The sequence below is a fragment of the Mobula hypostoma genome, chromosome 11 (assembly GCF_963921235.1).
Source record: "Mobula hypostoma chromosome 11, sMobHyp1.1, whole genome shotgun sequence".
NCBI lineage: Eukaryota > Metazoa > Chordata > Chondrichthyes > Myliobatiformes > Myliobatidae > Mobula > Mobula hypostoma.
The window spans coordinates 63,404,490-63,430,462 of NC_086107.1; the positions used below are offsets into that span (position 1 = coordinate 63,404,490).

General features: G+C 40.8%; 1 protein-coding gene across 2 annotated transcripts in view; it reads right to left on the reverse strand.

Moving 5' to 3' along the window:
* The window catches only part of LOC134353795 (N-acetyl-beta-glucosaminyl-glycoprotein 4-beta-N-acetylgalactosaminyltransferase 1-like), an 897,506-nt gene that overhangs the window by 447,508 nt on the left and 424,025 nt on the right, over positions 1 to 25,973 (reverse strand). The window lies entirely within an intron of this gene.

Below are 25,973 nucleotides of genomic sequence, written 5' to 3' on the forward strand. Positions count from 1 at the left end.
GGTTAAATGGCCTCTGCAAGTTGCCTCTTGTATGTAAAATTTAAGGGAATTGATGAGAGTGTATGGAGAATAAAATATGGGATTAATGCAAGATGATTGTAAATGGGCAGTTGATGGTCTGGATCTCTGCATCCCTCGAGAACTCGATGGCATGGTTCCCAATATGTTTTATGGCATGGACCCCTATTATTAACCGAGGGGTCCATGGACCCCGGGTTGGAAACCACTGCTCTATGGAGATGTTACAGAAGCAGCATGGAAGCAGAGAGGCAGTGGAGTTCCTGAGAGATGGACCTCAGCATTAAAGTCATCCTGTGAAAGTCGACTGCTGTTGGTCTTAACAAGAGGTTCAGTTTAATGGCAGTTCCTTCAGGGAAACAGGGAGATGTTTCCAGCAGTATTGAATTCATCTTAAGATAGGGAAATTTTGAACAAAAAGCCTTTGCTGTCTGTTCTTTCTCGAAAATTTAGGGATCAATATGATGACCTCTTTCAAATTTGACATCAGAAAGCCATCACTCTTTCCCGAGAGCTGGAAGGCTCAGACAACCAACAATGCTTTAATTGAATAACTTCAAAGATGCAGCAATTGTAATGAAGCAGAAAAGCACAAAAAGTATTTGAAATGATCTTTCCTAAAGGAGTTAAATTCCTATTATTAATTCATCCAAAGGCTTTGCAAATTAGGGCACTGACAAAAGGTGGACTGTTTTGATCAGGCAAAGCAGGTGAACTAAAGAGATGCTCACAGCAGTCTCATTATTGATAGAAAGGATGAAAAACTAATAATTCAACAAATTATTCAAGCAAAGTGATAATAATATGCCAAATGAGGATAACAGTTAATGAAATACTGAGTTTTATTCAATCTATTCAAGTTTTATTTTTGAACAGTGACCTTTTAGTCATTTTTCTATTGCTCTTAAGACTTAGTATTAAATTCAGCTAAGGCAACAAGCCCTTAAGGTTGCTTTAACAACGGCATGGCCAGATATAAAATTGCATCTTCTTATGTTCAGTAAAGTGCCATCAGAAATATTATGGGTTTACTTCCATCGTCTTTTTAACTTAATATCATAGTAGAGCTTTTGACCTTGGGGTCTTCAGTTATTTCTCCATAAATATCTGAATTTTCAAATCCTGGGACATGCTAACACAAAGACTGAGTTAATTGTTCTATTATTTTATGGTGTTTTTGTCTTGGGGTTTGAATGATAGTGGACAGCCAGTAAGATCTCACAGAATGGACAATGGTCAGACAGATGATGGACAATGTGAAGTACTGAATAAGACCACAAACATCAGCAAGTCTGGAGCTGCTGGAAATCCAAAGCAACACACACAAAATACTGGAGGAACTCAGTAGGCCAGGCAGCATCTATGGAAAAGAGTCCTGATTAAGGGTCTTGACCCAATACGTCAACCGTATTCGCATTTCCATAGATGCTGCCTGGCCTGCTGAGTTCATAGAAACATAGAAACATAGAAAATAGGTGCAGGAGTACGCCATTCGGCCCTTCGAGCCTGCACCGCCATTCAGTATGATCATGGCTGATCATCCAATTCAGAGCCCTGTACCAGCCTTCCCTCCATATCCCCTGATCCCCTTAGCCACAAGGGCCATACCTAACTCCCTCTTAAATATAGCCAATGAACTGGCCTCAACAGTTTGCTGTGGCAGAGAATTCCACAGATTCACCACTCTCTGTGTGAAGAAGTTTTTCCTAATCTCGGTCCTAAAAGGCTTCCCCTTTATCCTCAAACTGTGACCCCTCGTTCCGGACTTCCCCAACATCGGGAACAATCTTCCTGCATCTAGCCTGTCCAATCCCTTTAGGATTTTATACATTTCAATCAGATCCCCCCTCAATCTTCTAAATTCCAACGAGTATAAGCCTAGTTCATCCAGTCTTTCATCATATGAAAGACCTGCCATCCCAGGAATCAATCTGGTGAACCTTCTTTGTACTCCCTCTATGGCAAGGATGTCTTTCCTCAGATTTGGGGACCAAAACTGCACACAATACTCCAGGTGTGGTCTCACCAAGGCCTTGTACAACTGCAGTAGTACCTCCCTGCTCCTGTACTCGAATCCTCTCGCTATAAATGCCAGCATACCATTCGTCTTTTTCACCGCCTGCTGTACCTGCATGCCCACTTTCAATGACTGGTGTATAATGACACCCAGGTCTCGTTGCACCTCCCCTTTTCCTAATCGGCCACCATTCAGATAATAATCTGTTTTCCTGTTTTTGCCACCAAAGTGGATAACTTCACATTTATCCACATTAAATTGCATCTGCCATGAATTTGCCCACTCACCCAACCTATCCAAGTCATCCTGCATCCTCTTAGCATCCTCCTCACAGCTAACACTGCCGCCCAGCTTCATGTCATCCGCAAACTTGGAAAAGCTGCATTTAATTCCCTCATCCAGTGTTTTGTGTGTGCTGCTATTATCAACTGGCCTTGCAGCTCAAGTGTTTCTGCATGGAATAAAAATTCATCTTGGTGGTGATGAAAGACAGGCTATATCATGGCATAAGCTTTGGAAATGCTTTGTCTGATAGCCATTCCATCGCCAGCTATGGAAGTGTACCGAGTACTTTGGAGATGAACCATGTGTGCTGCCTGTTCTCTGCTGCCATCCAGATGCACTAGGGGCAAAATGCTGCGTAAGCTGTATAGAACTCCATGAATCAGCTCCACAAATTCACTATGAGATTCTACATCTTGATGTTCTCACCTAGGGTATTTGGTCTCTTCTGTTCACACCCAAGCCCATCCCTCTCACAGTCCCACACCAATTCCCCATTTTTCAATTTATCAATTGTTCTTCATATACTACAGATATTTATTTCTTAACAGTCATTCTGCAGCTGACTTTCTGCACTGACCAGTGGATCAAAACCATCTATTTCTACCTTCTGTAGCAAGTACTTCAAATTTCACATTAATTGCCTTTAATTTCTTAATTTTGTTTTCTGATATTATCTTAACCACAAATACCCCCCAATACACATTATTTTTTGTAATTCAAAATTATTTTGCTCTGCAGTTATAACGTTTCTTTTACTGTTATAGATTTTATCCTCTCCCGAATCATCTGCCAATCTCTTCCTCGTCATTAATTTCAAGCGTCTTTACAGTTTTGCCCTCTCCACAGAGAGAAATAAATGGGAGTCCCAGAGCATGACCTTCAAAACATTGGTAGCATTAACAGATTTCCAGAAATGGTAACAATGGTCACAGCACAGAGACAAGCCGTGTATCAAGCTGGTCTACTCCAATGATAGTGGGCACAGGACTTCCCTTTCAATTTTCATCTCATTCTTCAAACACAGAATACAGGAGGAGCAACAGGCCATTCAGCCCCTTGTGCTTGCTCTTCTATATTTAATAAGATCACAGCTGATCTATTATTTCAACGGCCTGTTCCTGCACTAACCTTATATTTCTTGATTCCCTTAATATCTAAACAAATTTGCTAGCATTGACTACTCTGAGATAATAAATCTCCACAACCGCCTTGGTTAGAGAATTCCCAAAACTCGTTACTCTCCGAGTAAAGAAATTTCTTCTTATCTCTGTTTTGAATGACTGACCCTTTATTCTGTGGTTGTGGCTGCTGGTTCTAGACACCAGAGGAAATGCGATCACTGCATCTATATAACCAAGTACATAAGAAATTTGCAAATTTCAGCACATATCTGATATGTAATCACCTGTATGAATGTTAGAGAACATAGGCACAAGCTGCTTAATCCGCCCTCTCATGCAATAAATCCATCATCTGGAGTTAATTTGCTTAGCTCTCCCAAGTATTTCCTTTTGTAAGGGATCAACCTTCTCAATCTCTCATATTTTTTCATTATTATATTTCTGAGCAGCACTCACTAAATGCTGGAGGAACTCAACAAGTCAGGCAGCATCTATAGAAAGGCATAAACAGTTGATGTTTCAGACCGAGACCCTTCTTTAGGATTGAGAAGAGAGGGGGAAGGTGCCAGAATAAAAAGGTGGGGTGGGAGGGGAAGGAGGCTAGCTGGAAGGTGATAGGTGAAGCTAGGTGGGTGGGAAAGGTCAAGGGTTGGAGAAGAAAGAATCTGAAAGGACAGGAGAGTGGACCACAGGAGAAAGTGAAGGAGGAGGTGATCCAGGGAAAGTAATAGGCAGGTGAGAAGAAGTGAAAGGTCAGAATGGCAAATAGAGGGAGGGAGTGAATTTGTTCACCAGAAGGAGAACTTGATATCCACGCCATCAGGTTGGAGGCTATCTAGGTGGAATATAAGGTGTTACTCCTCCACCATGAGGGTGGCTTCAAGAGGAGGCCATGGATCAACATGTCGGAACAGGAATGGGATTTGGAATTAAAATGCTTGGCCACTCGGAAGTCCCGCTTGTGGCAAATGGTGTGGAGGTGCTCGCCAAAATGAAGCCTCAATTTATGGTGGGTCTCACCAATGTAGAGGAGGCTGCATCACGAACATATGGAATTTTATATTCAATATGCTACGTCATTCCTCATTAGGTTAACCTACCTATGTCTACCAAAGCCTTTCTACAGCAAATTTGGATGCATTACACATGGTTACTTTATCGAAATTGTTAAAGACAGTAAATAGCTAGAGCCCACCCCACCCACACACTGATCCCTGAAGCACTTTGTTAGTCACAACCTCCCAATTTGTAAAAGGCTCATTTGTTCCTATTCTTTTTCCTCTTACTTGAACTAACCTCAATTCACACCGACATATTATCCAGAATATTATGCACTCCCATTCTGTTTAATATTCTCTTACATGGCACTTCATGGAAGGCATTCCAAAGACAAAATACACAACATGGTGTATTGATTCACTTTATCTGTTCTGCTGGTTACAACCTGATAAAACAGATATGTGAAGCATAATTTTCCTTTTCATAAATTTACATTGACTCTGCCCATTCGTAATATTATTGAGTGCCCTGTTACCATTTCTTCAACGTAAATTACAGCAATTTTCTACTAGCTTTTACACTCCCTTCCCTATTGGATGTTGTTTACATTTGCTATATTCCAATGTATGGGAACAATACTCGAATCAATAGAATGTGGAAAGGTGGACAACCAGCACACCCACCCTCTCCATAGCCACCTCTTTCAAAATCCTAGGATGCAGATCACTATGACATGGTATTTATCATCTTTCACTGCCATTATTTTCTCCAACAGTAATGTTTCCTAATACATATTCCTTTTAGCTCCTTATTCACTTTAGATGTATTGCTCTACTCCATTAAGACAGCCGCACAGCATTTTTGATTTTTTTTCATTCCAGCGTCTCATTCCTCAGCACAATTTTTCCTGTCTCAGTCTGCAAGGGATCCATATTAACATTAGCTTAATATTATCTCTGCGTTTCTTCCCTCATAAACTGCTTAACCTGCTGAATGTATCTAGCATATTCCAGTTTTACTTTACTTTTTATATCTCTGTAGAAATTTTATAGTCTGTTCAATATTTCTTGCTTGGCTACTCTCATATTCAACCTCCCTGTCCTTATCAATGTTTTGGTAACACAATCACATTCACTTTTTTACTAGCCTTCCTTCTCTGTAAACTAATAACCAAAACAGTTTCATGTGATTGCAACATTCACTTTCCAAACATTATTTCCTAAAGAGATTTATGATTTAGGAATTGTTCAATCAACTTAAAGCTCAAAGGTTATTTGGAAGTTTAATTGAGCATGATTTTCAAGTGGCATCAGGCAGGGCAACATCTGCATGAATAAAAGCACAGAAGCCTAGGATATAGAAACATAGAAAACAGGCCCTTCGGCCCACAAAGTTGTGCCGAACATGTCTCTACCTTAGACATTACTAGGCTTACCTATAGCCCTCTATTTTCCCAAGCTCCATGTACCTATCCAAAAGTCTCTTAAAAGACCCTATCGTATCCAACTCCACCACCATTGCCGGCAGCCCATTCCACGCACTCACCACTCTCTGAGTACAAAACTTACCCGTGACATCTCCCCTGTACCTACTCCCCAGCACTTTAAACTTGTGTCCTCTTGTGGCAGCCATTTCAGCCCTGGGCAAAAGCCTCTGACTATCCACACCATCAATGCCTCTCATCATCTTACACACCTCTATCAGGTCACTTCTCATCCTCCATTGCTCCAAGGAGAAAAGGCTGAGTTCACTCAACCTGGCATGCTCCCCAATCCAGACAACATCCTTGTAAATTTCCTCTGCACCCTTTCTATAGTTTCCAAATCCTTCCTGTCGTGAGGCAACCAGAACTGAGCACAGTACTCCAAGTGGGGTCTGACCAGGGTCCTATATAGCTGAAACATTACCTCTCGGCTCCTAAATTCAATTCCACAATTGATGAAGGCCAATACACCTTACACTTTCTTAACCACAGAGTCAATGTGCGCAACTGCTTTGAACGTCCTATGGACTCGGACCCCAAGATCCCTCTGATCCTCCATACTGCCAAGAGTCTTACCATCAATACTATATTCTGCCATCATATTTGACCTATCAAAATGAACCACTTCACACTTATCTGGGTTGAACTCCATCTGCCACTTCTTAGCCCAGTTTTGCATCCTATCAATGTCCCGCTGTAACCTCTGACAGCCCTCCACACTATCCACAACACCTCCAACCTTTGTGTCATCAGCAAATTTACTAACCCATCCCTCCACTTCCTCATCCAGGTCATTTATCTTGTGTAATTGGTATGTCTAGAAGCTGCGAGTACTCAGAAGAAGTAGAATGGCACCCCAGTTCGAAGAGACAAAATGAATTATGAATTATTATGAAGAGGAGGTGATAAAAGTTTGATATATAACCATGTGAAAATTCACCTGGGCTTTATTTCACTATCATATATCTGAAGGTAGTTATTTTTGCTCTGCAGCTTCAAATAAAACAATTTTCCTCAAATAATGCAATTATTTTGTGAAATAAGGCAGTACTACTTCACTCTAATAAAAGAGACCATAATTCTATAAGTTTCAAGATAGCACTGGCTCACAATTTAAAGTCTGAATGTTGATGGCATTAGATGGGAACTTGCAAAGTTTGACTGGGAGGGGCTCTCAGGCAAGTAAAGGATGTCTGACAAATGGAGGCTTTTAAATGCAAGATAAGGAGAATTCAAGGTCTGCATGTTCCTTTCAGAGTGAAGGGCAATGCTGGCAGAATCAAGGAACATGGTACATGAGGAGCTTTGATCAGGAAAAAGGGGGCATACTTCAATATAGGCATCTGCGATAAATCAAGTCTCTCAAAGGATTATAGGGATATTCTTACCAAGAAAATTAGGAGAGGAAAGAGAGGCAAGAGATATCTCTGGAAACTAAGGTAAAGGAGAATCCTAAAACATTCTGTAAGTACATTAAGAACAAAAAGGAGTCAAGGGAGACAATAGATCCCCTTAAAAGTCAGTTTGGATAATCTGTATGTGGAGCCACAAGAGACAGACAAAGTTTTAAATAAATACCTCTCATCTGCATTTACCATGGAAAAGGAATGAGTTCAGGGATGAGAACTATGATATCTTGAGGCATATGGACATTACAATGAAGAAGGTGTTGATAGTATTGAAGCGCATAAAGATGGATAAATCCCTGGGGCCTTACCAGGTGTACGCTCAGTCATTGTGGATGGCAGGGCCCTAAGCTTCTTAAGCAAATAAAATTTGGGATGCACGTACATGGTTCCCTGAAAGTGGTGAAGAGGTGGTATGATATGCCTGCCTCAGTGTTTCATAGGACCTAGCCGGGCCCAGCATGCAAGTGCAATTACAAAGAAAGCACAGCAGCGCCTCTACTGCATGCATGACAGCCTGGTATGGAAACACCAACGCCCTTGAATGAAAAATCCTACAAAAATAGTGTGTATGGCTAAGTCCATCATGGGTAAAGCCCTCCCCACCACTGGGCACATCTACACAGAAACGCTGTCGCAGGAATGAGGATCCATCATCAATGACTCCCACCACCATTGCAATGCTCTCTTTTCGCTGCTACCTTCAGAAAGAAGGTACAGGAGCCTCAGGGCCCAAACTACCAGGTCCAGGAACAGTTATTACACCTCAACCATCTGGCTCTTGAAGCAAAGGGGATAACTTCACTCAACTTCACTTGCCCCATCTTTGAAATGTTCCCACAACCTATGGACTCATTTTCGAGGACTTTTCATCTCATGTTCTCGATATTTAGTGCTTATTTATTTATTCCTCGTTTCTTTTTTCCCTTTTGTATTTACGCAGTTTGTTGTCTTTTGCACATTGAGTATTTATCCGCCCTGTTGAGTGTGATCTTTCATTGATCCTATTAAATTTCTTGGATTGTCTGAGTATGCCTGCAAGAAAACAAATCTCGGGGTTGTTTATGGTGCCATATATATACTTTAATAATACATTTACTTTGAACTTCCTCTGCTGAGGTACTGAATATAGGAGTAGGGGCATCATGGTACAGTTGCACAAATCATTGGTTAGGCTGTACCTGGAATACCTTTTGTAGTTCTAGTGAACACCCTATTGGAAGCATGTGATTAAATTAGACAGGCTGCAGAAAGGTTTCACAAGATGTTGCCTGAACTTTGGTACTTGAGTTACAAGGAGCAATTGGATCAGCTTCACCTGCTTTCCCTAGAGTGACAGAGACTGAAGGTGATTGTTTTGAGGGGAGAGGTTTGCAAAATGATGATGGAGGTAATCACAGTCTTGTTTCCAGATAGAGAAATCTAAAACCACAAGGCATTGGCTTAAAGGTGGGATGGGGGAGATTTAAAAGGGATCTAAGGGGCAATTTTTTTTACACATAGAGATGGATGCTTGGAGTGAGCTGTCTGAGGGGGTGGTAGAGACTGATAGATTTACAACATTTGAAATATATCTGGAAAAGTACAGTACATGGATAGGGAAGTTCGAGAGGGTCTTGGGCCAAATAGGATCAGTGTAGATAGGCATATTGGGGGTAACAGGGATGAGCTGGGCTCAAGGATCTGATACAGTGTTGTGTATACCTCTATGAATTTATAAATCTATCAACATACAATGATTATTCCCCGTTTAGGATTAGATTAGATTGGATTAGATTAAGCTTTATTGTCATCGTGCCGAGTACAGACACAAAGCCAATGAAATGCATTTAGCATCTGACCAGAAATGCAAAGAATAGTGTTATTTACAAAATAACTGCGAATAAAAAAAGTGCTACAGCACACAAATATAAAAGTACTGAGACAGTACAATACAGATGTTAGCAATAAGAATGATGCGGCTGGACTTTAGTCTTCTTTGTGTTTCAAATTCTGACTATTACATTTCACATTGAAATGAGGAATTTCTAACATTTTTATTAAAATCATTTACTTACTTTTAACCAGAATTTTCACATCAAAGTGCCCGAGATCATTTGCAGGCTCTAAGTTCAAAGGATAAACTGGTTTCAGACTTCAGAGGTGAAATCACATTAACCAGGGTTAAGCAGACCAGTGCACACAAGGTGCCAGAGAGGAATTACATTTTATGATCTTCCAGCAGACGTTGAAAGGCAACCTCTCAGGCACACTGGACAATGACTGTATTGCTGACAAAGTACAACATCTGCTTCAGACCTAAGGTTACAACCACTGAGCAGGAGCTCAAAGAACATGGAACAATGTGGAACATGCCCTTTGGCCCATCGTGACTGTGCCAACCACGATGCAGATTTAAACTATACATAATCCGTATCCCTCTATTCACTGTCTGTTCACGTGTCTGCCTAAATGCCTCTTAAATCTTGCTATCATCTTCTTCCTCCACTCTCTCTGGCAGAGCATCAGAAGCACCTACTACTCATTCAAGGATCAACAAAGAGAGAAACAACAGTTGTGCTTTCACAGCACTATATGAGGGCTGTTGATAGCTGTTAGAAAAATACATAGCCATACAAGCATGGTAGCATAGTGGTTAGCACACTTTACAGTACCAGCGACATAGGTTCAATTCCCACCACTGTCTGTAAGGAGTTTGTATGTTCTCCCCATAACTGCATGGGTTTCCTCTGGGTGCCCTGGTTTCCTCCCACACTCCAAAGGTGAATTGGTTGGTAGGTTAATTGGTTATTATAAATTGTCCCCTTATTAGGCTGGAATTAAATCGGGATTGCTGGCCAGTGCATCTCGAAGGGCTGGAAGGACCTGTTTTGCATTCCATCTCAAAAATAAATCAAATAAACTGAAGGACCAGACACATCTCATTCGTCTATATTAGATTTTGGCCAACAACTGTAAGTTAGTATTATTTTTATGTATCGTTATAGGCTTTTGAAGAATTTTCAGATTCTCCCTAATTTCCTAAGGGCATTCCTAATCTAACAACTTGGAGTATTACAGTTGACCTTTACAGTAACACTCAACACCACAGAAGAATAGTAATATTTTAAATGTTCTCTACTTTCTGCCAGTCTTCCTTTTCTTCAGTGCTGCTCTAGCTGGGACTATAAGTGAGAAGCAGATGTTACACTTCTTGAACACTAGCCAGAAATTTAACAATGACTGAGCAAATTCCATAAAATAATCCTTAAAAGCCTTACAAGAAGTCATATTGTGCAATTATCCACGCTGAAAACCACTAAGTGGAGAAACTATGAAGTCTTAATTTGTAGAAGCCTTCCTAATTGCCAAAAATCCCAAATCCACCTTCTTACATGTTGACTCATATGTTTTCCCATCTCCTAAACTTTCTGAAATAAACTGGTCCTTATTCATGTCCTTAGCTTTTCAACAAAATCTTTTCTGTTCCACCTGTTCCACTCTCTTCCACCCGTTCTTCCGTTACAGCACCATTATACTCTGGATATTCAGTTCAACATGCTTGGCTTCCATTTCCTGCTCAATTCAATGCTTTTCCTCTAACTCTAAATTCATGCTGCTTCTCTTTGGTTCTTGAATCCTCATTGAGCATACACTCTTTTTTGTGAGCTAATTTCAAAATGCTAACCAACTGCATCAAATATACAGTTCATGTAAATTATAGACAAGTGTAACCACTCAATCACTCGAGCCAGCTTGTGTAAACTAATTACAACTTCAATTACATTTTCCTGTCTTCTTGCAGTAATTTTGCAATCCCTTGCTTATCAAGAATTTCTATCAATCTCTTCTTGAAACTCTGCCTTATAAATACTCTTTTTCCATTAATGATTGAGTGACTGAGACAGAAAGTTTGATAGAGAGAGTTCGTTAAGGGGAGTTCCAAAGATTAGTAACCTTTTGAAATAAAAAAAAATTCACCTTGCTCTTAAGTGGTCACATTTAATTCTAGAAAAGAATTCAAGAATTCTCCAAAAAGAGCACATATCCTCTTCATCTCTAGGCTGTCGGAACATCCCTCAGAATTTTATGTATTTTTATCAAGACCACCATATATCTTTCTGAACTCCAACAGCTACAAGTATAGCATTTGCTTCTCATCTGCTGATTAGTCTAGTGAGAGTGCCCTGAATTGCTTTTAATCTATTATCAACTGCCCTTTAAGTAGGAAGTACTCCAGATGAAGTTTCAACATCCCATATTACTGCAAACTGTTCCCATTTATTTGTTTCAATTTCCCTTGCAAAAAATCTGAACATTGTGTTTGTTTTCCTAATTACTCACTGTACCCGATGCTAGTCTTCTGAGAAACCTGCACGTATATACATATAAAACTTTGTAGACTGTAGTTCTAGAGTCATAGAGCACTTCAGCACAGAAGCAGGCCCTTCTGCCCATCTAGTCTATGCTGAACTGTTATTCTGCCTAGTCCCATTGACGTGCACCTGGACCATAGCTAACTATTCCCCTCCTATCTATGTACGTATAGAAACTTCTCTTAAATGTTGGAATTGAACCCGTATATATCACTTCTGCTGGCAGTTTATTCCACAATTGGACCACCCTCTGAGTGAAGAAATTTCCCTCAGGTTCCCCTGAAATATTTCACCTTTCATCCTTAACCTGTGACCTCTAGTTCTAGTCTCATCCAACCTCAGTGGAAAAAAAAATCTTGCTTGCATTTACTCTATCTATATTCCTCAGAATTCTGTATATCTCTCTCACATCTCCACTCATTCTCCTACGCTCCGGAGAATAAAGTCCGAATCTATTCAGCCTTTTTCCTATAACTCAGGTCTTCCAGACCTGGCAACATACTTGCAATTTTTTTGCACTCTTTCAATCTTATTGACATCTGTCCTGCGGTGAGGTGATCAAAACTGCACACAATACTTCAAACATGGCCTCACCAACACCTTAGACCTCTATAAAATCTACCCAGCATTAAACAGTGATTTTGCCCTCTTTATATTTAAATAGATTTAATTGGGTCTATGTTACCAGAATTTCCACTATTCTTCCTGTACCTTTACACAATCACTCACAGCTTTGAAGGCTCTGAACGACTACAATATGACAATGTATTTTTAGCACTAGATGAAGCAAGACCTTCCCTCATAACAAAGTATTTGACTAACCAAACCCAACGTGTTATAGTAATGTCAAATAATCCCTTTGGAAACATAAAGATATGACAACGTATAAAAATATAATCAATTGCAATTCAGAACCCTGTGGAGCAACAACTTAAATGAAGTCTCTCTGAAAGACAGCTCGTGTGTATTAGTGTTGGAAAGATTCAAACTACCGTTGGAGTCATGGCCCTGACATTTTTAAATCATTTTTGAGAAGTGTGAGAACTATGCCTTCAGAACTAACAGTAGCCATCTTCATAATGCAGAAAATTTCAACAGCATCATTTCAACAATGGGTGACAATTGGGCTGGAATGGTAGGGTCATGGCCTTTCAGTAATTTCCTGGTATTGATTGTTAGCTTCTGTTTGGCACTAGGAAGGAATCTATTGACACTGTGTAATTCAGCAGGGGGCTCACTCACACATTTGCAGGACTGAACTCTTGAATGAATATTATTTTTAACCTAACCTCAAGTCTTGCCCCAATTATTTTTTGCTATCAACATCATGCACTGTATTATCCTGGGTTTCTGCTCCTTGGCTGAGAGACAAGTTGTCTGAACATCAGTATGTTTTTCAACAGAAAAGCTTTTAACAAATCATGTGACCGCAATTGTAAATCATTTGAGAATGTTCAGAACAACAGCTCCTGTCCTTGCATTTATAAAATTACTCATATTCCAAACAGACTAGATTACGCTATAACATCAAACAGCAGAAAGAAGAATTCCTTTATGAATTCTTCACAACCAGTCTGGTCATGAGAATTCTTGCATCTCAAGATTCCACCACCTGGTACATATTTCTTCTCCTGCCTTTTCAGCACTTTGGAAGGACCACTTGCTCCATGACATTCTGCTCTGTACTTCTGCACTTTCAACCCCCACCAAATACTCATGCAACCTCAGGAGATGCAGCTTCTGGATTTTTACCTCTTCTCTACAGAGATCCAAATAGTCTTTCTGAATGGAGCAATGACTTATCTGCACAGAGTCCAGTCTAGTGCATTTGGTGTTGGCAATGTCGTCTGCCCTATATGGGGTGATTGCTTCCGGTATGCAAGAATTACCCTCTGCCTACTGTTGCCTGCCATTGCAATTCACCATCACACTTTGACCTTTATGCCTGTGGCTTCCTGCACTATTGCATCGAAGCCCGATGCAAGTTCAAGGAATAGCAACACATCTTCTGTCTGGCTATATCGAAGGCTTCCAGACTGTATGAAATTTTCCACCCAAGGCAACTTGCTTTTTCTCTCTATATCAGAACTTCCTCCTTTCTGCTGTAGGTCATCCATATGTGAAAGTAGCTTAGTATTTCTCTCCCATAAGTACCAACTGACCTGCTGGGCATGGCCTGCAGCTCTGTCAATAGCATCAAAAAACACAGAGTTAAGTATAATCATCTCTAACTGGTCCATTTAATTTGGCCTTACCGATCACTGACATTCCTTTTGCCTCATCCATCCAGTCCTCTCTGGAACTTGCCACTCCATTGTGCATCCCCTATATGGCTGAGTTATTAATATACAGACTTAAGATCCAGTGAACGGATCTCCATTTTTGATTTGAAGCAACCAGCTGCAGCTTTTTTCTGATCCTGTGCTTTGGTGCTTCCATACCAGACAGCAATGCAACCAGTTAGAATACTCTCCAGCAGTAGAAATTTGCTGGAGCCTTTGGTGACAGACCAAATCTCCACAAACTCCTAATGAGACATACTGTAGCTCACAAACATGAGAAAATCTGCAGATGCTGGACTGGTTGATCTGTGATGCATTCCACAAATAAATTACACACCAATAGCAACCAGTCCTGCGGAAGAGTTTTGGCCTGAAACATTGACTGTACTCTTTTCCATAGATGCTGCCTGGCCTGCTGAGTTCCTCCAGCATTTTGTGTGTGTTGAAAGAAATTTAGCTGCTGGTATGTCTATTTCGTAACTGCATCAATATGTTAGGTACAGGATAGATCTTCAGAGATGTTGATACCCAGGAACTTGAAGTTGCTCACCCTTTCCACTCAACGAGGACTGGTGTGTGTTCTCCCTATTTTCCATTCCTGATGTCCAAAATTAGTTCCTTGGTCTCGCTACATTGCATGCAAGGATTGTTTTTGCAAGACCCTTCTTCACCTGCAACTTAAAATTCTCCTTGTTATCTCTTTCCCAGTCCATTTGAAGTTTCTTCAAACTGAAGCATTAACTTTGCATTGCTTTCCAGTCAGATGATGAAAATTGTGCATTTAAAATTAATCTTGTTATGAACTGGAGAGAACTTAATAACTGGAGGGTAAAGTATAACTTTCAATGTTCAAAAGTTCAGAGATTACATAAACATGGTGGGAGGAATGGACAGTTGATCTATGATATATTCCACAAAAAAATTTCACACCGGTAGCCATTTTGCAGGCTCCCATCTGAAATAAAAAAGCCCAAAAGACCATTATGCAAAAATCAGAAATTGGGTAAAGACCTACTCCATGTGTGCATAATGTTCAAGGTTTCTACTGTACCATGTACTCTATATCTACTATAACAACAATTTTTAACTGTACTTTCTTGGACTGACTGGTCAACTTAAGTCCAAATCACTCTAACTCATAAACTAGCATTAACACATTTTCCAACTCATTTCCAAGATTATTGAATTAATAAATTCCTTCTAGACTGTCCATGATATCATAAAGAAAATGTTAAAAGGAGACCATGCACAACAACTTCATCTTAATTAATTGTCCTCCTCCTTTTAACAGCACTAATTTCCTTTGGGTCATCATCATAGCTTGTCACACCAGACAGCCAGCCACTCTAGTGTTGTTTGGTTGATGTTCAGCAGGTCAGTGTCAGCTAAATCAGGTGAGAGTGGGCAGTGGCGCAGAACGTGTTCAACGTTCTGCACCCTTTCACCACACTCACAGAATTCGCTGGTCTTTAAACCCCTCTTCACCATTTTGTCTCCCCGTCCTACAAACTCCCGCTTTCGCACTGTTGAGAGTGCACCACTTCCGTCTGTCGAGCAGTGCCCCGTCTGGCAACATTTCTGTGGGGTCTTGCACTGTATTGTTTGGTGGGGTTCTGGCTTCTGTTTGTTGCCAGAGGTCAATCCGGTATGTTTGGGGGCATGTTCCGTGTGGTAGTTCCTCCACTGTAGCAAAGCTTTTCCTCGATTTTAGGCAGTTGGAAACTGGCACACGAAGAAGTAGTGGGTGCCGTGGATCCAAGTTCTGTTTACCTTTTTCAATTTTTGTTGTAATATGTCTTCGGATCTCTGGGGGAGCAATGCCTTTGGGTACTCTGGTTTCTTCCACATCCCGAAGACAATGTACTACTTTGCAGTAGCAAGTGAGAGAGCAACATTGTTGCAGGACAGAAATCATTTAAAAGCAACAAGTGCTGTCGGGAATAAGTTTAACTTGAGCCATTAAAAAGAATCGAGGTATAAGCAAAGCGGTCATTGTTAGAGTGGTCAGGCTTTGGTTCAACAAGCTTCAGTGAGAACAGCTAGAGGTTAAGGCTGCCGAGTTACTTGTTTTGCTTGTGAAACTTGGGCTTGAGAAGCTGGAGCAAAAGGAATAACAAAGTCGTTAAGAAGAGGCTGAGTTAGTAATCTAGATGAGTGCGAAATTCAAAGATTTTAGAGAGAAGGCACAAGTAAGAACAGGTATTTTCTTGTCTGTAAATCCTAAGTCCTTAATTTAGAGTAGGCAGGATGGTTAAGGCACTGGAACATTCTTCCCGTGAGAGTGGGATTTCATAGTACCTAACAGTCTCCCTGATAACTACATCTGCAGGAAGTGTATCCAACTTCAGCTCCTAACATGGTCAAGGAACTGGAGCTGGAGCTGAATGCACTCATGACCATCTGGGAGGCTGATAACATCATAGATGGAATTTTTACTGAATTGGTCATATGTAGAGAGCAGGCATCAGTTAGTAGATGGGTGACCATTAGGAGAAAAAGGGGAGTCAGCAGTCTGTGCAGGATATTCCTGTGGCCATTCCCCTCAGCAATAAGTCTATCCCTTTGGATATTGCTAGGGGAGATACCATATCAGGACACAGCAGTAGTAGCCAGGCCAGTGGCACTGTGGCTGGCTGTGAGGCTCAGCAGGGTGGAATAAAGTCAGGCAAAGCAATAGTGATAGGAGACTCGATAGTTATGGGGACAGACGGGAGATTCTGTGGCCATAAAAGAGATGCCAGGATGGTGTGTTGCCTCCCAGTTACTACGGTGTAATACAGCTCTGAGTGGCTGCAGAACATTCTCAAAGGGGAGAGGGTGAGCAGTCAGAGGCCATGGTCCACATTGGCACCGATGACATAGGTAGAAAAAGGGAAGAGGTCCAGTGCAGAGAGCATAGGGAGTAAGGAAAGAGGCTGAAGAACAGAATTTCTGAGGTTGTAAACTCTGGATTACATCCTGACACCACGTGCTAGTCAGAACAGGAAAAGGGTGATAGTACAGATGAATGAGTGGTTGAGGAATTGGTGCGGGGGGCAGGGTTTCAGGTTCTTGGATCATTAGAACCTTTTCTGGGGCAGGGGGAACCTGTACAAGAGGGATGGGTTGCACCTAAACTGGAGGGAAACCAATATCACTGGTGCTCCTCAGAAGGGTTTAAACTAGGTTTGGCAGGGGGATGGGAACAAGAGCACCAGTTCAGAAAGTGGAGGGGTAGATAGGAAGGTACACGGCAGGGCTAGTAAAACAGGTAGGAGGAAAGTAATAGATACCATAGTACAAATAAAGAACATAAGAGATAGGAGAAGAATTAAGTTATTTGGCCCTTGAGTCTGCTCCACCATTCGATCAAGGCAGATTTTTAATCCCTCTCAACACCATTCTCCTGCCTTCTCCCCATCAACTTTGACAATCTGACCAATCAAGAACCTATCAACCTCTGTTTTAAATATATCCAATAACTTGGCCTCTATAATCGTCTGTGGCAGTGAATTCCACAGATTCACTCGTACAGGGACAGTGGCTGAATTGTTGGTAGAGAATTAGGGAGAATGTGGGGGAGAAATAGGGATCCAGACAGGATCATTGTTCAAAATTCAAAGTCCAAAGTAAAGTAATCATCAAAGAACATATGTCACCATATTCAACCCTCAGATTCATTTTCTTGTGGGCATACTCAATAAATCCACAGAATAATAACCATGACAGAATTAATGAAAGACCACACCAACTTGGGCATTCAACCAGCGTGCAAAGGACAACAAACTGTGTGAATACAAAAAGAAAGAAATATTAATAATAATAAATTAAAAAGCAATAAACATCAAGAACATGATATGGACAGTCATTGAAAGTGAGTCTATAGGCTGTGGAAACGTTTCAATGATAAGGTAAGTGAAGTTGAGTGAAGTTATCTCCTTTGGTTCAAGAGGGGTAATAACTGTGGTGTGAGTTCTGAAGCTCCTGTATCCTCTTCCTGATGGCAGCAGTGAGAAGAGAGCATGGCCTGTGTGGAGGGGGGTCCCTGATGATGGATACTTCTTCCCTACACCAGTGTTTCATGTAAATATGCTCAATGGTGGGGAGGGCTTCACCCGTGATGAACTGAGCCATATTCATTACTTTTAGTAGGATTTTCCATTCAAGGGCATTGGTGTTCCCATACCAAACTGTGATCTAGCCAGTCAATGTACTCTCCACTACCACATCTATAGAACTATGTCAAAGTTTTACATGTCATGCTGAATCTTCACAAACTCCGAAGGAAGTAGAGTTGCTGCTGTGCTTTTTTTCGTAATTGCACCTACGTGCTGGGCCCAGGATGGGTCCTCTGAAATAATAACACTGAGGAATTTAAAGTTGCTGACTCTCCACCTCTGGTGCTCCAGTGAGGACTGGCTCATGGACCTCTGGTTTCCTTCTCTTGAAGTCTATGATCAACTCCTTGGTTTTGTTGACATTGAATAAGAGGTCGTTGTTATGGCACTACTTAGCCAGATTTTCAATCTCCCTCCTTTACGCCGATTCATCACCACCTTTGATTCAGCCTACCACAGTGGTGTCATCAGTAAACATGAATATGGATTGGAGCTGTGTTTAGGCACACAGTCATAAGTGCAAAGTCAGTATGGCCTTGTGGTGTACCTATGCTGATGGAGATCATGGTGGAGGTAATGTTGCCAATCTGAACTGTCTGAGGTCGGCAGCTGAGGAAATCGAGGATCCAATTGCACAAGGAGGCATTGGGGCCAAGGTTGTGGAACTTTTTGATTAGTTTTGAGAGAATGAATGCCAAGATGTATTCAATGAAGAGCATCCTAGTGTATGCATCTTCACTGTCCAGATGTTCCATGGTTGAGTAAAGAGCCAATGAGATGACATCTGCTGTGGACTTGTTGCTGCAGTGGGCAAATTCAAGCCGATCCAAGTCGCTTTTCATGCAGAAGTTGATATATTTCATCTCCAACCTCTCAAAACAATTCATCACTATGGATGTAAGTCCTACTAGACAATAGTCATTGAGGCAGGTCACCATGTTCTTCTTAAGCACCTGTATAATTGAAGCCTGCTTGAAGCAGGTGGGTACCTCAGACTGCTGAAGCGAGAGGTTAAAAAATCAGTGGGCACTCCAGCCCGTTGAGCAGAACAAGTCTTTAGCACTTGGCCAGTTACCTTATCTGTACTGGATAATTTTCATGGGTTCACCCTCCTGAAGGCTGCTCGCACACTAGCCTCAGAGACTGAGATCGCAAGATCATCAGGAGTTGTTGGTGCTCGTGATGGCTCCTTCATGATTGCACAGTCCAAGTAAGCATAGAAGGCATGGAGCTCCTCTTGAAGCAAAGCCTTGTTGTTGCCTAAATTGCTTGATTTAACTTTATAAACAGTGATAGTATTCAAGCCCTACTACAATTGTCAAAAATCCGTCTTTGATTCAAATTTAGTCTGGAATTGTGACTTCACCAGGAGAGTGCTTTCCAGCGATCATACTTGGAACTCTTGTCACCACACTTGAATGCCTCTGACCTGGCCCTCCACAGATTACGGATCCCATGGTTCATCCAAGGCTTCTGATTGGGAAAGACTCTGAATGTTTTGTTGGGGCACAGTCATCTACAACTCTTTCAATAAAGTTTATAACAACAATGGTATATTCATTCAGATCCACAGATGAGCCCTTGAACATGGCCCAGTCTATAACTTGAAGCGATCCCACTACTCCGATGCCACAACCACCTCTTCGTTGTCCTCATCTCTGGAGTTGTGCTCTTTAACCTCTGCCTGTAGGATAGCCAAGTGATCTGATTTACTGAAATGGGTTCATGGCATGGAACAGTACGCATTCCTTATGTTAGTGTAACAGTGGTCTGGTGTGTTGGGACCTCTAGTGTTACAGGTTATATGCTGCTGGTAATTGGACAGGGTTTTCTTCTAACTAGTCTGGTTGAAGCCCCTGACTATGATTTTAAATGTGTCAGGATGGACTGTTTCTTATCTGCAGACAGTATCCTGCAGTAGCTCAAGCACTTGATTATAGTCGGCCACTGGTGATATGTAAACTGCAGTCAGGATTGTAGAGGGGAACCCCCTTGGTAAATAGAATGTGTAGCATTTGGTTGTCTGGTGTTCAAGGTCGGTGGGAAGTTGGGTTCAACAAAGCTGCAACATCGGAGCACCACTGAGAGCTTATCATGAAACACACACCTCCACCTTTGGCTTTTTGGATGATTGATGACAGGTGTGGAGGACCGACATCGTTAAAGTATATTTCTCTAGGACTCTATAAACCACTCTAGCTCACAGTAAACAAAGGTGATGGACATTCCATTGCTACAGACATTAAGAGCTAGAGATTTTGTGATTAGTAACAGTTCAGAAAGAAGCTATCTATTAAGTTAACAGTGTGAGATGTAGGAAGTGAAAATGAAGGTAAAGAAAGGTAGATGATTTTGTGTTTCAGTGCCTTCAGATAATTATCTGGATAAATTCCATCTGGCAACAATGCATGTAAAATAAGAATAGACTGAAAAGAAATAAAACTGCAGAAGTTGAAATTCTGAATCAAAAAGAAACCGTTGAAACTCAACAGGTCAGGCAGCGTTTGTGGAAAGAGGAACAGAAATAATGACTCAGGTCAAAAAACTACATGCTGGAATCCGAAACAGAGAACAAAATAGATGCTGAAAATCTAAAAGAGACTCAGATTATTGGAAAACTGGAAGCTTAATAGCTTCCAGGAAGAGTTTATTACTTTGAATACAACCTTTCATCATATAATTCTTGGAAGGAGAGCTGGGGTCCTATTGTATCATTCACTAATTCCGGCTGACACAGTCCCTGCTGACTTTCTATGGACCTGTGTTATTGTTGAGAATGGAAGGTATATGTCCAAAACTGTTCAATTTTAAATGTATGCAATAATGAGCTCTATTAGTTAATGGAATTCCGCAATTTTTGGTTTGCTGAATGTGGAGCTGTTGTTCAAGTCATAAGTGAGATATCGAGTTGATAGTTACTGCCTCACACAAATGTATTCTCACCACAGAGCTGTGCCAGCATTCGTAAAAGTGAAACCATTTGTTAAATGTTTCTAGTTCTAGGAGGAAGGGTGGGAGGAGGGGAATGAAGAATTCTATCAAAGATTGGGGCAGGGAGAAAACTTTTACCTCTGTTAATACCAGATCACGTTCATGAGCAAGGCAAAAACATGGAATAAGCTACCACATTCACTTGGACTATTGTACACAAATATGAAGGGATCTAAAAACCACCAAATCAAATGAAAAATGCCAAAGGTATAGGAAAAACATATAGAAATGTAATTGAAAATTTAACATTAAAAATATGCCCCTTTCCACTGAGTTAGAGACAGATATATTTTTTCCACTCATTTTTATTTTTGTCTTACTGATGTGAGATTATTATATTCTCCTCAACCTTCTTCTAGTTTTGTCAATCTGATTTCTACTTCTGCTCACTTTCTGTGGATGTGCTTTTACCAGTCAGGGACCCAAGCAAAATAAACCCCTTCCCAGTAGCTAACAAATGGAAATTGGTTTATTATTGTAACTTGCATCAAGATACAGTGAAAAGCTTTGGTCTGCATGTCACCTAAATGGATCATTCCACATATAAGTACAGTACATCAAGGTAGTAAGAAAGTTATTAAAAAGCATAATGCAGAATATAAAGAGAAAGTGCAGTGTAGGTAGACAGATGAAGTGCAAGGGCATGACGTTAATCTGCAAAAATTCATCTTTATCATTTAAAAGGTCTATTCAAGAGTCTTAAAACCGCAGGATAGATGGTGGACTTGAGCCAGGCAGTATGCACTCTCAAGCTTTTGCTTCTTCTGCCCAGTGGGGGGGGGGGGGCACCCTACAAACAAAAAAAAATATTTTACCCCATTATTCTTAGGAAGGAAGGTATCTCACTAATGAGAGAACTTGATATAATGCCACGAGTTTACGTTGAGTTAATTTCAACAGTGGTCAGCAATGTAGCCACTGCTGTAACTGCATAACTTTGTGATCGTTCTATAAACAGTATTGCAGTTCTGTCCAGCCACTGCGGCTGGAAATGAAGAATACAGGAAGGAGCAATGGATTTGGTTGGGAAGATTGAGTCATTAATGGAGGTGCTGAGCAGGATCCATGGGTTTGATTGTAAATAAATATATTAAATAGTTAAATGAAGAATAGTAGTGCAAAAAACTGAAACTAAAATTAAGTAGTGAGGTAGAGTTCATGGATGAGGGTGGATGAGTTGGCAAAGAGGGCATTAAAGAAAGAAAATGTGGAAATGCACATTAGTATCAGTAAAGCAGAGGTTAAGTGTGTAATCTGGGAAAAAGTCAACCGAATGTGGCAAGAAAGATGGGACAGGGAGGGGAAAGGGAGGCATTTATATCAAATACAAAAGAGTGTTGCAGTTACTAGGGTAGGTAATGGAAACAGAAGAGAGGAAATTGTGTGGACTAGGTTAAGGCTGGGGCATGGTGCATGAAACAAAATATTGAAAATGATAGGGAAACACCAGACAGGATTGTGTGAGGAATGTCAGGAAGAGGAGTCAGTAGAACATGTAGTTCTGAGTTGCAGGAAGTATGGGATACAGAGAGAGATGATGAGAAATAAATTAAGGGAGTTGGGGATGCAGGAATTCACATTAAAAGGGTTGCTGGGCATGGGTGAGAGAGCACGTCCGGGTATTTTTAGCGTTTTTAAGGGGTACAGGGGTTTTTTTATAGAATATGACGAATAAACAGGAATAGGATACTAGGATGGTCAAAGATGGGAGGGTAAAGTGTAGATTTGTATATATATATGTGTGTGTGTGTGTGTGTGTGTGTGTGTGTGTGATTGGATGAGGGGATTTAGAATGTATGTCTAGTGCACATTCTGGAGCAGAGGGTGGCGGTAATGCACCATTAAGCTGGATGCCAACCGCCGTAAAACAAGATACAGACAGACAGAGTTCATGGATTCAATGTCCATTCAGAAATCAGATGGCAGAGGGGAAGAAAATGTTCCTGAATCATTGAGTGTGTGCTTCAGGTTTTGGTACCTCCTTTCTGATGGAAATAATAAGAAGAAGGTATGTCGTGGGTGATGGCAGTCCTTGATGACAGAAGCCATTTTTCTGAGGCACCGCTTCCTGAGGATGTCTTGGATACTACAAAGGCTCGCACCCATGATGGAGCTGACTCATCTTACAACTCCTTGCAGCTTATTACGATCCTGTGCAGTAGATCCCCCCACTCCCCCCATATCAGATGGCGATACAGCCTGTCAGAATGCTCATACCAGATGGTGATGCAGCCAGTCAGAATGCTCTCCACAGTACATCTGTAGAAGTTTTCAAGTGTTTTAGGTGACAAACCAAATCTCTTCAAACTCCTAATGATCTACTGATCCATGAACAAATCACTCTTTTGCTCTTTCAATCACATAATAACTACACACTTAGCATTTCAGAATGAAAACAAAAATAGATTGTTTAGCCAAACCACATTGCAAGTTTTCACTATTAACGTCTAGGCAGACTAAACAAAGTTAGTGTAAGTGTGATAACAGAAGGAAAGACAAGATAAAAACAAAGATAATCTAAATATTGAGCAAGTCTGTAAGTTACCTCATATGGGTAATAATTCCAATGTGGCTTGTAAGGATTATAACATTGGAGATAAGGGAATTGAATGCAAGCACAACAGCTTGATGAGGTACATGAGAGGGATAAACATCTGTAATGTCGCACACACTGCAAAAATAATGATGATGAGAAAATTGGAATTCAGCAGTGCAGCACTTCCTAACTGATGGACAGATGTTCAAATATAACAAATAAAAACAACAAAGCAAAATGCAGTCTCTATAATACTCCATGACCGGATGTCAACTGAATATTGAGTTAAATACAAATAAAGTATCATTTTATACAACTCTTATCAAAGGCTGTATTTGAAAATGGAGAGAAAACAACATTCATTACTTTTTTTCCTTGATATATAGAAACATAGAAAACCTACAGCACAATACAGGCCCTTCGGCCCACAACGCTGTGCCGAACATGTACTTACTTTAGAAATTACCTAGGGTTACCTATAGCCTTCTATTTTTCTAAGCTCCTTGAGGTGAGTGTATGCATTTGTAGAAATCAAACACTGCCAATGACTACTGAGATAGTACGGAGATCAATGCTTGGGCCACATGTCACAGCAGCAGACGCTGCCACGGAATATGGGCAGCTGAAAGATGATGGTGATCAAGCAAGTGTGAATGTACATGTTCCAGCCAATTAGGGTTTTTTGTTTGTAATTGTAGTTAATTCTCTTCCTTTTGCTTCAGTCTGGTCAAGACTTGACTGAAGTACAGCAATGACAATGCTCCCTGCTTATCTTAGTCCACGTTCTGGGAGAGAAGATTAGTGATTTAAGTAGATGCTGTTAAAGAAACGGTATTGATTTAGATCTAGCTCAATGCTCTTGAGTCACTGTGATGGCGTTGGTTTTTAGATAGTTACAGCGTTGTTAGTTGGCAGTCCTGCTGGAGTTTCTGGGAGTAATTCGGAAGGTGCAGGATAGATACATCCCAAAGAAGAAGAAGTATCCTAAAGGCACAATGACACATTCATGACTGACAAGGGAGTTCAATGCCAACATGAAAGCAAAAGAGAGGGCATATAACAGAGCAAAAATTAGTGGGAAGTTAAAGGATTGGGAAACTTTTAAAAAGCAACAGAAGGCAACTAAAATGCCATAAGAAGGGAAACATGAAAATATGAAGGTAAGCTAGTCAATAATATCAAAGAGGATACCAGATTTTTTTTTTCAGATATATAAAGAGTAAGAGAAGAGTTTGATGGATCTGCGCCTGTACTCACCACCTCCAGTCGTTTGTTCTTTCAGTGTCAGGTATTTGTGAAATCTGTAGTCAGGTACCTTAAGCAAGTAATCTTAACCTGTCGTGAACTAAAATTGTCTGAAAATTCCATCCCACCTTGCCATAAGGAACTGAAAGGGTCCTGCACTGAACTTTACAAACAGGCTGCCGGCCGTGGGGTAATCAAGAAACTGTAAATGTAAATTTAAGCTTCTCTCCCTGAGCTTCTACACCATGTCTGTCACCAAAGAATTATAATACCCAGTAGATAAAATGCAGGTCAACAGAACATTTAATTATCTTTCTCTCCATCCATGAAGATCACAGCAAATTGACTTCAGTGCCATTGTTCCTGCATTATTCCCATAACCCTTGATTCCTATTAAATCTAAAAAATTATTGCTCTTGGGTTTAATCAATACAATGACTGAGCTTCACAATACTCATTGGTGGAGAGTTCCAATAACGCACAATACTCTGAATGAGGAATTTGGCCCTGCACTCTAAACAGTCTGCCCCTTATTTCTGACACTGCGATCCTTTGGTCTGTATTCCCCAGTCAGCAGAAACATCCTGGATTCAGCCTTTTGACTCCAGGAGCAAGTCATAAGCTTCAATGGGATCTCTTCCCACTTTTGTAGAACTCTAGAGAATACAGGTCTAAATTACTCATTCTCTTCTCAGGTAGGGTCGTAGAGTCGTTCAGTTATACCGCACAGAATCAGGCCCTTTGGCCAAACTCATCCATGCCAATTCAAGTGCCTATTTAAGCTAGTCCCATTTGCCTGTGTTTTGCCCAAATCCTTCTGAAACTTCCTTATTCACATACAGGTCCAAGTGCCTTTTAAGTATAATGTATCTGCCTCAAACACTTCATCTGGCAGCTTGCTTCTTATATGTACCACACCTTGTAGGAAGAGGTTGCCCCTCAGGCCTCTTTTCAATCTTTCCCCTCTCATCTTAAAGTTTTGACCCCAGTTTTTGATTCCCTTTCTCTGGTAAAAAGAACAGTGTTCATTCACCCTATTTATAGAATTGGTTGATTTACAGAGTCAGAGGGAGGCATTTGTCAGTGTATGTCGCCGGTTAAAAGGTTAAAGCTGTTTGAGGTACTGTGTACAGAGGTC